This window comes from Vicugna pacos, unplaced genomic scaffold (genome assembly GCF_048564905.1).
Source record: "Vicugna pacos unplaced genomic scaffold, VicPac4 scaffold_20, whole genome shotgun sequence".
NCBI classification, from domain to species: Eukaryota; Metazoa; Chordata; class Mammalia; order Artiodactyla; family Camelidae; genus Vicugna; species Vicugna pacos.
Window position 1 is genome coordinate 48,478,377 of NW_027328741.1, and position 15,090 is coordinate 48,493,466.

The following is a 15,090-nucleotide window of genomic DNA, read 5'->3' on the forward strand; positions in this document are numbered from 1 at the left end:
AACTATTTCAAAGTGCATAAGTAAATTGTTTGGTGGTTGAAATATCTGTCATGTGCATGTTCACAGCTCAGAAATGCAATTTGAGGAATTCGTGATGCATGAATCATGTTCGGAATACGGAATGCCATGGTTATGTAAACAATGTAAATTACATGTGTATTGGTGAGAATTCGCTCAAAGAGTGTTTTCTACTGCCAAATGTCCGATTTTAGAACCTGGTGATACAAAAAACTTCTGAAGTCAGAGTAAATATTTCAAAGTGTAATATATGCCTTCTTTGTTGGATGACAGTTCACTAATCCACATGCTCACAACTCAGAAACGCATGTTTCTCGAATCCGTCATGCATGTATCATGTACGGAACCCGGAATGCCATGTTGATGGAATTCATGTAAATTATATATCTATTAGGTTGAATACACTCCTGAAGTATTCTTCTGTGAAAAATGAATGAATTCGAAACTTGTGTTACGGAAAGCTTGTGAAAAATTGTACACGAGTCTATATGAAATAATTCCTTTTATAGAGGATGAAAAATCAGTAATCCACATGCTCACAACTCAGGAATGCATGTTTGTCGAATCCGTCATGCATGTAACATGTACGGAACACGGAATAACATGTTGAAGGAATCTATTCAAATTACATATCTCTAGGGTAGAATTCGCTCCAAGAGGGTTTTTCTGGGATCAAAGTGTGATTCTTGAAACTGGTGATAGGAGAAGCAACGAAGTCCAAGGAACTATTTCAAAGTGCAAAAGTAACTTGTTTGGTGGTTGAAACATCTGTCATGCGCATGTTCACAGCTCAGAAATGCATGTTTGAGGAATCCGTGATGCATGAAACATGTTCGGAATACAGAATGCCATGGTTAAGTAAACAATGTAAATTACATGTGTATTGGTGAGAATTCGCTCAAAGAGTGTTTTCTACTGCCAAATGTCCGATTTTAGAACCTGGTGATACAAAAAACTTATGAAGTCAGAGTAAATATTTCAAAGTGTAATATATGCCTTCTTTGGTGGATGAAAGTTCACTAATCCACATGCTCACAACTCAGAAACGCATGTTTCTCGAATCCGTCATGCATGTATCATGTACGGAACCCGGAATGCCATGTTGATGTAATTCATGTAAATTATATATATATTAGGTTGAATACACTCCAGAAGTATTCTTCTGTGAAAAATGAACGAATTCGAAACTTGTGTTAGGGAAAGGTTGTGAAAATGTGTACACGAGTCTATATGAAATTATTCCTTTTATAGAGGATGAAAAATCAGTAATCCACATGCTCACAACTCAGGAATTCATGTTTGTCGAATCCGTCATGCATGTAACATGTACGGAACACGGAATATCATGTTGAAGGAATCTATTCAAATTACATATCTCTAGGGTAGAATTCGCTCCAAGAGGGTTTTTCTGGGATCAAAGTGTGATTCTTGAAACTGGTGATAGGAGAAGCAACGAAGTCCAAGGAACTATTTCAAAGTGCATAAGTAACTTGTTTGGTGGTTGAAACATCTGTCATGCGCATGTTCACAGCTCAGAAATGCATGTTTGAGGAATCCGTGATGCATGAAACATGTTCGGAATACGGAATGCCATGGTTATGTAAACAATGTAAATTACATGTGTATAGGTGAGAATTCGCTCAAAGAGTGTTTTCTACTGCCAAATGTCCGATTTTGGAACCTGGTGATACAAAAAACTTATGAAGTCAGAGTAAATATTTCAAAGTGTAATATATGCCTTCTTTGGTGGATGAAAGTTCACTAATCCACATGCTCACAACTCAGAAACGCATGTTTCTCGAAACCGTCATGCATGTATCATGTACGGAACCCAGAATGCCATGTTGATAGAATTCATGTAAATTAAATATCTATTAGGTTGAATACACTCCAGAAGTATTCTTCTGTGGAAAATGAACGAATTCGAAACTTGTGTTAGGGAAAGCTTGTGAAAATGTGTACACGAGTCTATATGAAATTATTCCTTTTATAGAGGGTGAAAAATCTGTAATCCACACGCTCACAACTCAGGAATGCATGTTTGTCGAATCCGTCATGCATGTAACATGTACGGAACACGGAATATCATGTTGAAGGAATCTATTCAAATTACATATCTCTAGGGTAGAATTCGCTCCAAGAGGGTTTTTCTGGGATCAAAATGTGATTCTTGAAACTGGTGATAGGAGAAGCAACGAAGTCCAAGGAACTATTTCAAAGTGCATAAGTAAATTGTTTGGTGGTTGAAATATCTGTCATGTGCATGTTCACAGCTCAGAAATGCAATTTGAGGAATTCGTGATGCATGAATCATGTTCGGAATACGGAATGACATGGTTATGTAAACAATGTAAATTACATGTGTATTGGTGAGAATTCGCTCAAAGAGTGTTTTCTACTGCCAAATGTCCGATTTTAGAACCTGGTGATACAAAAAACTTATGAAGTCAGAGTAAATATTTCAAAGTGTAATATATGCCTTCTTTGGTGGATGAAAGTTCACTAATCCACATGCTCACAACTCAGAAACGCATGTTTCTCGAATCCGTCATGCATGTATCATGTACGGAACCCGAAATGCCATGTTGATAGAATTCATGAAAATTAAATATCTATTAGGTTGAATACACTCCAGAAGTATTCTTCTGTGAAAAATGAACGAATTCGAAACTTGTGTTAGGGAAAGCTTGTGAAAAAGTGTACACGAGTCTATATGAAATTATTCCTTTTATAGAGGATGAAAAATCAGTAATCCACATGCTCACAACTCAGGAATGCATGTTTGTCGAATCCGTCATGCATGAAACATGTACGGAACACGGAATATCATGTTGAAGGAATCTATTCAAATTACATATCTCTAGGGTAGAATTCGCTCCAAGAGGGTTTTTCTGGGATCAAAGTGTGATTCTTGAAACTGGTGATAGGAGAAGCAACGAAGTCCAAGGAAATATTTCAAAGTGCATAAGTAACTTGTTTGGTGGTTGAAACATCTGTCATGCGCATGTTCACAGCTCAGAAATGCATGTTTGAGGAATCCGTGATGCATGAAACATGTTCGGAATACGGAATGCCATGGTTATGTAAACAATGTAAATTACATGTGTATTGGTGAGAATTCGCTCAAAGAGTGTTTTCTACTGTCAAATGTCCGATTTTAGAACCTGGTGATACAAAAAACTTATGAAGTCAGAGTAAATATTTCAAAGTGTAATATATGCCTTCTTTGGTGGATGAAAGTTCACTAATCCACATGCTCACAACTCAGAAACGCATGTTTCTCGAATCCGTCATGCATGTATCATGTACAGAACCCGGAATGCCATGTTGATGGAATTCATGTAAATTATATATCTATTAGGTTGAATACACTCCTGAAGTATTCTTCTGTGAAAAATGAACGAATTCGAAACTTGTGTTAGGGAAAGCTTGTGAAAAAGTGTACACGAGTCTATATGAAATTATTCCTTTTATAGAGGATGAAAAATCAGTAATCCACATGCTCACAACTCAGGAATGCATGTTTGTCGAATCCGTCATGCATGTAACATGTACGGAACACGGAATATCATGTTGAAGGAATCTATTCAAATTACATATCTCTAGGGTAGAATTCGCTCCAAGAGGGTTTTTCTGGGATCAAAGTGTGATTCTTGAAACTGGTGATAGGAGAAGCAACGAAGTCCATGGAACTATTTCAAAGTGCAAAAGTAACTTGTTTGGTGGTTGAAACATCTGTCATGCGCATGTTCACAGCTCAGAAATGCATGTTTGAGGAATCCGTGATGCATGAAACATGTTCGGAATACGGAATGCCATGTTTATGTAAACAATGTAAATTACATGTGTATTGGTGAGAATTCGCTCAAAGAGTGTTTTCTACTGCCAAATGTCCGATTTTAGAACCTGGTGATACAAAAAACTTCTGAAGTCAGAGTAAATATTTCAAAGTGTAATATATGCCTACTTTGGTGGATGAAAGTTCACTAATCCACATGCTCACAACTCAGAAACGCATGTTTCTCGAATCCGTCATGCATGAATCATGTACGGAACCCGGAATGCCATGTTGATGGAATTCATGTAAATTATATATCTATTAGGTTGAATACACTCCTGAAGTATTCTTCTGTGAAAAATGAACGAATTCGAAACTTCTGTTAGGGAAAGCTTGTGAAAAAGTGTACACGAGTCTATATGAAATTATTCCTTTTATAGAGGGTGAAAAATCAGTAATCCACATGCTCACAACTCAGGAATGCATGTTTGTCGAATCCGTCATGCATGTAACATGTACGGAACACGGAATATCATGTTGAAGGAATCTATTCAAATTACATATCTCTAGGGTAGAATTCGCTCCAAGAGGGTTTTTCTGGGATCAAAGTGTGATTCTTGAAACTGGTGATAGGAGAAGCAACGAAGTCCAAGGAACTATTTCAAAGTGCATAAGTAACATGTTTGGTGGTTGAAATATCTGTCATGTGCATGTTCACAGCTCAGAAATGCATGTTTGAGGAATCCGTGATGCATGAAACATGTTCGAAATACGGAATGCCATGGTTATGTAAACAATGTAAATTACATGTGTATTGGTGAGAATTCGCTCAAAGAGTGTTTTCTACTGCCAAATGTCCGATTTTAGAACCTGGTGATACAAAAAACTTATGAAGTCAGAGTAAATATTTCAAAGTGTAATATATGCCTTCTTTGGTGGATGAAAGTTCACTAATCCACATGCTCACAACTCAGAAACGCATGTTTCTCGAAACCGTCATGCATGTATCATGTACGGAACCCGGAATGCCATGTTGATAGAATTCATGTAAATTAAATATCTATTAGGTTGAATACACTCCAGAAGTATTCTTCTGTGAAAAATGAACGAATTCGAAACTTGTGTTAGGGAAAGCTTGTGAAAAATTGTACACGAGTCTATATGAAATTATTCCTTTTATAGAGGATGAAAAATCAGTAATCCACATGCTCACAACTCAGGAATGCATGTTTGTCGAATCCGTCATGCATGTAACATGTACGGAACACGGAATATCATGTTGAAGGAATCTATTCAAATTACATATCTCTAGGGTAGAATTCGCTCCAAGAGGGTTTTTCTGGGATCAAAGTGTGATTCTTGAAACTGGTGATAGGAGAAGCAACGAAGTCCAAGGAACTATTTCAAAGTGCATAAGTAACTTGTTTGGTGGTTGAAACATCTGTCATGCGCATGTTCACAGCTCAGAAATTCATGTTTGAGGAATCCGTGATGCATGAAACGTGTTCGGAATACGGAATGCCATGGTTATGTAAACAATGTAAATTACATGTGTATTGGTGAGAATTCGCTCAAAGAGTGTTTTCTACTGCCAAATGTCCGATTTTAGAACCTGGTGATACAAAAAACTTATGAAGTCAGAGTAAATATTTCAAAGTGTAATATATGCCTTCTTTGGTGGATGAAAGTTCACTAATCCACATGCTCACAACTCAGAAACGCATGTTTCTCGAATCCATCATGCATGTATCATGTACGGAACCCGGAATGCCATGTTGATGTAATTCATGCAAATTATATATCTATTAGGTTGAATACACTCCAGAAGTATTCTTGTGTGAAAAAAGCACGAATTCGAAACTTGTGTTAGGGAAAGCTTGTGAAAATGTGTACATGAGTCTATATGAAATTATTCCTTTTATAGAGGATGAAAAATCAGTAATCCACATGCTCACAACTCAGGAATGCATGTTTGTCGAATCCGTCATGCATGTAACATGTACGGAACACGGAATATCATGTTGAAGGAATCTATTCAAATTACATATCTCTAGGGTAGAATTCGCTCCAAGAGGGTTTTTCTGGGATCAAAGTGTGATTCTTGAAACTGGTGATAGGAGAAGCAACGAAGTCCAAGGATCTATTCCAAACTGCATAAGTAACTTGTTTGGTGGTTGAAACATCTGTCATGCGCATGTTCACTGCTCAGAAATGCATGTTTGAGGAATCCGTGATGCATGAAACATGTTCGGAATACGGAATGCCATGGTTATGTAAACAATGTAAATTACATGTGTATTGGTGAGAATTCGCTCAAAGAGTGTTTTCTACTGCCAAATGTCCGATTTTAGAACCTGGTGATACAAAAAACTTCTGAAGTCAGAGTAAATATTTCAAAGTGTAATATATGCCTTCTTTGGTGGATGAAAGTTCACTAATCCACATGCTCACAACTCAGAAACGCATGTTTCTCGAATCCGTCATGCATGTATCATGTACGGAACCCGGAATGCCATGTTGATGGAATTCATGTAAATTATATATCTATTAGGTTGAATACACTCCTGAAGTATTCTTCTGTGAAAAATGAACGAATTTGAAACTTGTGTTACGGAAAGCTTGTGAAAAATTGTACACGAGTGTATATGAAATTATTCCTTTTATAGAGGATGTAAAATCAGTAATCCACATGCTCACAACTCAGGAATGCATGTTTGTCGAATCCGTCATGCATGTAACATGTACGGAACACGGAATATCATGTTGAAGGAATCTATTCAAATTACATATCTCTAGGGTAGAATTCGCTCCAAGAGGGTTTTTCTGGGATCAAAGTGTGATTCTTGAAACTGGTGATAGGAGAAGCAACGAAGTCCAAGGAACTATTTCAAAGTGCAAAAGTAACTTGTTTGGTGGTTGAAACATCTGTCATGCGCATGTTCACAGCTCAGAAATGCATGTTTGAGGAATCCGTGATGCATGAAACATGTTCGGAATACGGAATGCCATGGTTATGTAAACAATGTAAATTACATGTGTATTGGTGAGAATTCGCTCAAAGAGTGTTTTCTACTGCCAAATGTCCGATTTTAGAACCTGGTGATACAAAAAACTTATGAAGTCAGAGTAAATATTTCAAAGTATAATATATGCCTTCTTTGGTGGATGAAAGTTCACTAATCCACATGCTCACAACTCAGAAACGCATGTTTCTCGAATCCGTCATGCATGTATCATGTACGGAACCCGGAATGCCATGTTGATGGAATTCATGTAAATTATATATCTATTAGGTTGAATACACTCCAGAAGAATTCTTCTGTGAAAAATGAACGAATTCGAAACTTCTGTTAGGGAAAGCTTGTGAAAATGTGTACACGAGTCTATATGAAATTATTCCTTTTATAGAGGGTGAAAAATCAGTAATCCACATGCTCACAACTCAGGAATGCATGTTTGTGGAAACCGTCATGCATGTAACATGTACGGAACACGGAATATCATGTTGAAGGGATCTATTCAAATTACATATCTCTAGGGTAGAATTCGCTCCAAGAGGGTTTTTCTGGGATCAAAGTGTGATTCTTGAAACTGGTGATAGGAGAAGCAACGAAGTCCAAGGAACTATTTCAAAGTGCATAAGTAACTTGTTTGGTGGTTGAAACATCTGTCATGCGCATGTTCACAGCTCAGAAATGCATGTTTGAGGAATCCGTGATGCATGAAACATGTTCGGAATACGGAATGCCATGGTTATGTAAACAATGTAAATTACATGTGTATTGGTGAGAATTCGCTCAAAGAGTGTTTTCTACTGCCAAATGTCCGATTTTAGAACCTGGTGATACAAAAAACTTATGAAGTCAGAGTAAATATTTCAAAGTGTAATATATGCCTTCTTTGGTGGATGAAAGTTCACTAATCCACATGCTCACAACTCAGAAACGCATGTTTCTCGAATCCATCATGCATATATCATGTACGGAACCCGGAATGCCATGTTGATGGAATTCATGTAAATTATAAATCTATTAGGTTGAATACACTCCAGAAGTATTCTTCTGTGAAAAATGAACGAATTCAAAACTTGAGTTAGGGAAAGCTTGTGAAAATGTGTACACGAGTCTATATGAAATTATTCCTTTTAGAGAGGATGAAAAATCACTTATCCACATGCTCACAACTCAGGAATGCATGTTTGTCGAATCCGCCATGCATGTAACATGTACGGAACACGGAATATCATGTTGAAGGAATCTATTCAAATTACATATCTCTAGGGTAGAATTCGCTCCAAGAGGGTTTTTCTGGGATCAAAGTGTGATTCTTGAAACTGGTGATAGGAGAAGCAACGAAGTCCAAGGAACTATTTCAAAGTGCATAAGTAACATGTTTGGTGGTTGAAATATCTGTCATGTGCATGTTCACAGCTCAGAAATGCATGTTTGAGGAATCCGTGATGCATGAAACATGTTCGAAATACGGAATGCCATGGTTATGTAAACAATGTAAATTACATGTGTATTGGTGAGAATTCGCTCAAAGAGTGTTTTCTACTGCCAAATGTCCGATTTTAGAACCTGGTGATACAAAAAATTTATGAAGTCAGAGTAAATATTTCAAAGTGTAATATATGCCTTCTTTGGTGGATGAAAGTTCACTAATCCACATGCTCACAACTCAGAAACGCATGTTTCTCGAAACCGTCATGCATGTATCATGTACGGAACCCGGAATGCCATGTTGATAGAATTCATGTAAATTAAATATCTATTAGGTTGAATACACTCCAGAAGTATTCTTCTGTGGAAAATGAACGAATTCGAAACTTGTGTTAGGGAAAGCTTGTGAAAATGTGTACACGAGTCTATATGAAATTATTCCTTTTATAGAGGGTGAAAAATCTGTAATCCACACGCTCACAACTCAGGAATGCATGTTTGTCGAATCCGTCATGCATGTAACATGTACGGAACACGGAATATCATGTTGAAGGAATCTATTCAAATTACATATCACTAGGGTAGAATTCGCTCCAAGAGGGTTTTTCTGGGATCAAAGTGTGATTCTTGAAACTGGTGATAGGAGAAGCAACGAAGTCCAAGGAACTATTTCACAGTGCATAAGTAACTTGTTTGGTGGTTGAAATATCTGTCATGCGCATGTTCACAGCTCAGAAATGCAATTTGAGGAATTCGTGATGCATGAATCATGTTCGGATTACGGAATGCCATGGTTATGTAAACAATGTAAATTACATGTGTATTGGTGAGAATTCGCTCAAAGAGTGTTTTCTACTGCCAAATGTCCGATTTTAGAACCTGGTGATACAAAAAACTTATGAAGTCAGAGTAAATATTTCAAAGTGTAATATATGCCTTCTTTGGTGGATGAAAGTTCACTAATCCACATGCTCACAACTCAGAAACGCATGTTTCTCGAATCCGTCATGCATGTATCATGTACGGAACCCGGAATGCCATGTTGATGGAATTCATGTAAATTATATATCTATTAGGTTGAATACACTCCTGAAGTATTCTTCTGTGAAAAATGAACGAATTCGAAACTTGTGCTACGGAAAGCTTGTGAAAAATTGTACACGAGTCTATATGAAATTATTCCTTTTATAGAGGATGAAAAATCAGTAATCCACATGCTCACAACTCAGGAATGCATGTTTGTCGAATCCGTCATGCATGTAACATGTACGGAACACGGAATATAATGTTGAAGGAATCTATTCAAATTACATATCTCTAGGGTAGAATTCGCTCCAAGAGGGTTTTTCTGGGATCAAAGTGTGATTCTTGAAACTGGTGATAGGAGAAGCAACGAAGTCCAAGGAACTATTTCAAAGTGCATAAGTAACTTGTTTGGTGGTTGAAACATTTGTCATGCGCATGTTCACAGCTCAGAAATGCATGTTTGAGGAATCCGTGATGCATGAAACGTGTTCGGAATACGGAATGCCATGGTTATGTAAACAATGTAAATTACATGTGTATTGGTGAGAATTCGCTCAAAGAGTGTTTTCTACTGCCAAATGTCCGATTTTAGAACCTGGTGATACAAAAAACTTCTGAAGTCAGAGTAAATATTTCAAAGTGTAATATATGCCTTCTTTGGTGGATGAAAGTTCACTAATCCACATGCTCACAACTCAGAAACGCATGTTTCTCGAATCCGTCATGCATGTATCATGTACGGAACCCGGAATGCCATGTTGATGGAATTCATGTAAATTATATATCTATTAGGTTGAATACACTCCTGAAGTATTCTTCTGTGAAAAATGAACGAATTCGAAACTTGTGTTACGGAAAGCTTGTGAAAAATTGTACACGAGTCTATATGAAATTATTCCTTTTATAGAGGATGAAAAATCAGTAATCCACATGCTCACAACTCAGGAATGCATGTTTGTCGAATCCGTCATGCATGTAACATGTACGGAACACGGAATATCATGTTGAAGGAATCTATTCAAATTACATATCTCTAGGGTAGAATTCGCTCCAAGAGGGTTTTTCTGGGATCAAAGTGTGATTCTTGAAACTGGTGATAGGAGAAGCAACGAAGTCCAAGGAACTATTTCAAAGTGCAAAAGTAACTTGTTTGGTGGTTGAAACATCTGTCATGCGCATGTTCACAGCTCAGAAATGCATGTTTGAGGAATCCGTGATGCATGAAACATGTTCGGAGTACGGAATGCCATGGTTATGTAAACAATGTAAATTACATGTGTATTGGTGAGAATTCGCTCAAAGAGTGTTTTCTACTGCCAAATGTCCGATTTTAGAACCTGGTGATACAAAAAACTTATGAAGTCAGAGTAAATATTTCAAAGTGTAATATATGCCTTCTTTGGTGGATGAAAGATCACTAATCCACATGCTCACAACTCAGAAACGCATGTTTCTCGAATCCGTCATGCATGTATCATGTACGGAACCCGGAATGCCATGTTGATGGAATTCATGTAAATTATATATCTATTAGGTTGAATACACTCCTGAAGTATTCTTCTGTGAAAAATGAACGAATTCGAAACTTGTGTTACGGAAAGCTTGTGAAAAATTGTACACGAGTCTATATGAAATTATTCCTTTTATAGAGGATGAAAAATCAGTAATCCACATGCTCACAACTCAGGAATGCATGTTTGTCGAATCCGTCATGCATGTAACATGTACGGGACACGGAATATCATGTTGAAGGAATCTATTCAAATTACATATCTCTAGGGTAGAATTCGCTCCAAGAGGGTTTTTCTGGGATCAAAGTGTGATTCTTGAAACTGGTGATAGGAGAAGCAACGAAGCCCAAGGAACTATTTCAAAGTGCAAAAGTAACTTGTTTGGTGGTTGAAACATCTGTCATGCGCATGTTCACAGCTCAGAAATGCATGTTTGAGGAATCCGTGATGCATGAAACATGTTCGGAATACGGAATGCCATGGTTATGTAAACAATGTAAATTACATGTGTATTGGTGAGAATTCGCTCAAAGAGTGTTTTCTACTGCCAAATGTCCTATTTTAGAACCTGGTGATACAAAAAACTTATGAAGTCAGAGTAAATATTTCAAAGTGTAATATATGCCTTCTTTGGTGGATGAAAGTTCACTAATCCACATGCTCACAACTCAGAAACGCATGTTTCTCGAATCCATCATGCATATATCATGTACGGAACCCGGAATGCCATGTTGATGGAATTCATGTAAATTATAAATCTATTAGGTTGAATACACTCCAGAAGTATTCTTCTGTGAAAAATGAACGAATTCAAAACTTGAGTTAGGGAAAGCTTGTGAAAATGTGTACACGAGTCTATATGAAATTATTCCTTTTAGAGAGGATGAAAAATCAGTAATCCACATGCTCACAACTCAGGAATGCATGTTTGTCAAATCCGCCATGCATGTAACATGTACGGAACACGGAATATCATGTTGAAGGAATCTATTCAAATTACATATCTCTAGGGTAGAATTCGCTCCAAGAGGGTTTTTCTGGGATCAAAGTGTGATTCTTGAAACTGGTGGTAGGAGAAGCAACGAAGTCCAAGGAAGTATTTCAAAGTGCATAAGTAACATGTTTGGTGGTTGAAATATCTGTCATGTGCATGTTCACAGCTCAGAAATGCATGTTTGAGGAATCCGTGATGCATGAAACATGTTCGAAATACGGAATGCCATGGTTATGTAAACAATGTAAATTACATGTGTATTGGTGAGAATTCGATGAAAGAGGGTTTTCTACTGCCAAATGTCCGATTTTAGAACCTGGTGATACAAAAAACTTATGAAGTCAGAGTAAATATTTCAAAGTGTAATATATGCCTTCTTTGGTGGATGAAAGTTCACTAATCCACATGCTCACAACTCAGAAACGCATGTTTCTCGAAACCGTCATGCATGTATCATGCACGGAACCCGGAATGCCATGTTGATAGAATTCATGTAAATTAAATATCTATTAGGTTGAATACACTCCAGAAGTATTCTTCTGTGAAAAATGAACGAATTCGAAACTTGTGTTAGGGAAAGCTTGTGAAAAAGTGTACACGAGTCTATATGAAATTATTCCTTTTATAGAGGATGAAAAATCAGTAATCCACATGCTCACAACTCAGGAATGCATGTTTGTCAAATCCGTCATGCATGTAACATGTACGGAACACGGAATATCATGTTGAAGGAATCTATTCAAATTACATATCTCTAGGGTAGAATTCGCTCCAAGAGGGTTTTTCTGGGATCAAAGTGTGATTCTTGAAACTGGTGATAGGAGAAGCAACGAAGTCCAAGGAACTATTTCAAAGTGCATAAGTAACTTGTTTGGTGGTTGAAACATCTGTCATGCGCATGTTCACAGCTCAGAAATTCATGTTTGAGGAATCCGTGATGCATGAAACGTGTTCGGAATACGAAATGCCATGGTTATGTAAACAATGTAAATTACATGTGTATTGGTGAGAATTCGCTCAAAGAGTGTTTTCTACTGCCAAATGTCCGATTTTAGAACCTGGTGATACAAAAAACTTATGAAGTCAGAGTAAATATTTCAAAGTGTAATATATGCCTTCTTTGGTGGATGAAAGTTCACTAATCCACATGCTCACAACTCAGAAACGCATGTTTTTCGAATCCGTCATGCATGTATCATGTACGGAACCCGGAATGCCATGTTGATGGAATTCATGTAAATTATATATCTATTAGGTTTAATACACTCCAGAAGTATTCTTCTGTGAAAAATGAACGAATTCGAAACTTCTGTTAGGAAAAGCTTGTGAAAAAGTGTACACGAGTCTATATGAAATTATTCCTTTTATAGAGGGTGAAAAATCAGTAATCCACATGCTCACAACTCAGGAATGCATGTTTGTGGAAACCGTCATGCATGTAACATGTACGGAACACGGAATATCATGTTGAAGGAATCTATTCAAATTACATATCTCTAGGGTAGAATTCGCTCCAAGAGGGTTTTTCTGGGATCAAAGTGTGATTCTTCAAACTGGTGATAGGAGAAGCAACGAAGTCCAAGGAACTATTTCAAAGTGCATAAGTAACTTGTTTGGTGGTTGAAACATCAGTCATGCGCATGTTCACAGCTCAGAAATGCATGTTGGAGGAATCCGTGATGCATGAAACATGTTCGGAATACGGAATGCCATGGTTATGTAAACAATGTAAATTACATGTGTATTGGTGAGAATTCGCTCAAAGAGTGTTTTCTACTGCCAAATGTCCGATTTTAGAACCTGGTGATACAAAAAAATTATGAAGTCAGAGTAAATATTTCAAAGTGTAATATATGCCTTCTTTGGTGGATGAAACTTCACTAATCCACATGCACACAACTCAGAAACGCATGTTTCTCGAATCCATCATGCATATATCATATACGGTACCCGGAATGCCATGTTGATGGAATTCATGTAAATTATATATCTATTAGGTTGAATACACTCCAGAAGTATTCTTCTGTGAAAAACGAACGAATTCAAAACTTGAGTTAGGGAAAGCTTGTGAAAATGTGTACATGAGTCTATATGAAATTATTCCTTTTAGAGAGGATGAAAAATCACTTATCCACATGCTCACAACTCAGGAATGCATGTTTGTCGAATCCGCCATGCATGTAACATGTACGGAACACGGAATATCATGTTGAAGGAATCTATTCAAATTACATATCTCTAGGGTAGAATTCGCTCCAAGAGGGTTTTTCTGGGATCAAAGTGTGATTCTTGAAACTGGTGATAGGAGAAGCAACGAAGTCCAAGGAACTATTTCAAAGTGCATAAGTAACATGTTTGGTGGTTGAAATATCTGTCATGTGCATGTTCACAGCTCAGAAATGCATGTTTGAGGAATCCGTGATGCATGAAACATGTTCGAAATACGGAATGCCATGGTTATGTAAACAATGTAAATTACATGTGTATTGGTGAGAATTCGCTCAAAGAGTGTTTTCTACTGCCAAATGTCCGATTTTAGAACCTGGTGATACAAAAAACTTATGAAGTCAGAGTAAATATTTCAAAGTGTAATATATGCCTTCTTTGGTGGATGAAAGTTCACTAATCCACATGCTCACAACTCAGAAACGCATGTTTCTCGAAACCGTCATGCATGTATCATGTACGGAACCCGGAATGCCATGTTGATAGAATTCATGTAAATTAAATATCTATTAGGTTGAATACACTCCAGAAGTATTCTTCTGTGGAAAATGAACGAATTCGAAACTTGTGTTAGGGAAAGCTTGTTAAAATGTGTACACGAGTCTATATGAAATTATTCCTTTTATAGAGGGTGAAAAATCTGTAATCCACACGCTCACAACTCAGGAATGCATGTTTGTTGAATCCGTCATGCATGTAACATGTAAGGAACACGGAATATCATGTTGAAGGAATCTATTCAAATTACATATCTCTAGGGTAGAATTCGCTCCAAGAGGGTTTTCCTGGGATCAAAGTGTGATTCTTGAAACTGGTGATAGGAGAAACAACGAAGTCCAAGGAACTATTTCAAAGTGCATAAGTAACTTGTTTGGTGGTTGAAATATCTGTCATGTGCATGTTCACAGCTCAGAAATGCAATTTGAGGAATTCGTGATGCATGAATCATGTTCGGATTACGGAATGCCATGGTTATGTAAACAATGTAAATTACATGTGTATTGGTGAGAATTCGCTCAAAGAGTGTTTTCTACTGCCAAATGTCCGATTTTAGAACCTGGTGATACAAAAAACTTCTGAAGTCAGAGTAAATAT